This window comes from Pygoscelis adeliae, unplaced genomic scaffold, assembly GCF_000699105.1.
Source record: "Pygoscelis adeliae isolate BGI_AS28 unplaced genomic scaffold, ASM69910v1 Scaffold21, whole genome shotgun sequence".
NCBI classification, from domain to species: domain Eukaryota; kingdom Metazoa; phylum Chordata; class Aves; order Sphenisciformes; family Spheniscidae; genus Pygoscelis; species Pygoscelis adeliae.
In genome coordinates, this window is record NW_008824243.1 from 7,217,579 (window position 1) to 7,219,668 (window position 2,090).

Here is a 2,090-nt window from a genome sequence, read left to right on the forward strand (position 1 = left end):
AGGGGAGGGCCGCGGCTCTCCGGGGCGAAGCGGCTCCTAAGAGCCGCTCGCGAGCATTTAGGAAGCGACACACAGATAATTCGGGGACAATTTCCCCCCCTTTTATCATCCATCTTGGACTCCAAAACTCGACGACTTTTGATACCGAATGCACATATCGTCGACATTTTGGGGCTGAAGGAAAAGAAATAAGTGAAGGGGGGGGGGACAAGAGAGAGGGTGATGCTAAGAAATTAGGCATTGATCCGGGTTTGATCGAGTCTGGGAGCTTCCACTAGCAATAAGCAGGCAAACACTCCCAAAACAGAGACAGACACACGCTCCCAGCTCCACTGATTATGTTAAAAAGGGGGGAAATAAGAGGAGGGGGGGGGGAAGAGAAAAAGCAAAAGCAAAAAAAAAAGGCAGTAAGCGGTATGTTCCCTCGAATCTGTGGTGCTGTAAAGAAATCAGTTTCCGTATAAATGATTGTATTTGGGTGGGTGCTTTTCCGACTTATTTGTTGAGTAAATCTCTCTCACTGCGCTGAAGGCGAATCCCTGTTGATAAATCCATCATTACCGTTTGGATACAGGGAGACAGCAGCGCCACTAAATTTATCTTACATTTGTAGCGCTTTAATAGACATTTATTAAATGCTTTTAGAGAGAGACATGGGGCGCCTGATTACATCCTAGTTATAGACAGAACATAAAGACACACGTTAACAGCAATTTACAAGAAGGGGAAAAAAAAAGAATAAAGAAAAGAAAACAAAAGAAAAGGCAAAGTTTGGGAGTAAAGCTGCTGGGAAACAGTCAGCGTGCGCCTTTCCGTACGGCCGCTAAAAACCAGCTTTTCCTCCTGCATTTCTCAGAATATTAATCGTGGCCTATATCTGTGTGTGCATGTATCCATATAGAGAGTATATGACATACACCCGCATACATGCAGATGCGTGCGTATGAATCAAACAAGGCGACGCATATTTCTGTTCCGTTCACCAACACATCAGAATACAGGAGAGCATTTACAATAGATTCATCACCCTCTTTCACACTCGCCCTCCACCCCCTTACCCCCCCCGCCAGCTTTTAACTCTAATTTCAATCTTCTTCAACTGGAGAATCTCCAGGGACCTGGGCAAACTTGTGTAAAATAGTTAAACCAAGCGTGTTTCAAAGAGGGTTGCTGAGTTCCTCTTCCTGCCTTAATAAACCGAAAGGCCCAGTTCAAAGAAAACACACTGGAATCAAAATTCAAAATATCTCACGGCTCACAGGGATCGAGCAGGCTCGGAGCAATGTATGCAGCTTCATGCGTTGGTGGGCACGTAGTGATAAACATTTCGCCCTTCTTTTTGTGTGTGGAAATGCTTCCTTTGGGCTTTTTCTCTCTCTTTTTTAATTATTTTTTAAACATTTCTATTGCTCTCAAAATATCCCTTCTTCCACTGTCTCGCAGGTACATGTTTAAAGGCACCTCTTGCTTTTCTAAAGTTAACCCGCTCCTGCGGAGACCTGATCAAATTCGGGTTAACGCCGCTCACCGCCCATCGCTCCGCACCGCAGCGCGCCCGCACCGCGGAGCCTCCGCCTCGGGAGCAGCGATTTATTTGGGTTTTTTTTCGGGTGTCTTGCGAGGATCGCCTCTGCGTTACCTTCCCACCATCCGAGTCATGCCAAGGACAGCATCGCCCGGATTTCACCTCTAGCTCGGAGCTTATCCTCCTCTAACACCCCGTGGAGTCGCCTTTCGCGGGGAGAACAGTGACACACACACGCGCATCCACACAAACACAGAGCTGATCCCCGCACCTCCAGAAAAAAAAAACCCAAAACCCCAAACCACGCGAAACCTTCCCCTCACCTCTGCCCTTTTTCAAGAACACTCCTTCTATCTCAAAGTTTCCAAAAGAAAATAAATACAAGTGACACTGTGCTGGGGGAAAGCTCATTAGTTCGTTGTCCAACTCTAATAAAAGAACAGAAGTGCAAATTATAGAGTTCAGCTTCAACACACGCTCTGTCAGCTAAAATCAACCGAGTGCAGGCTTGATTCAAATAGCTGCGAAGTTGGTCCGCAATTCAAAACCACCTTCCCCCTCCCCC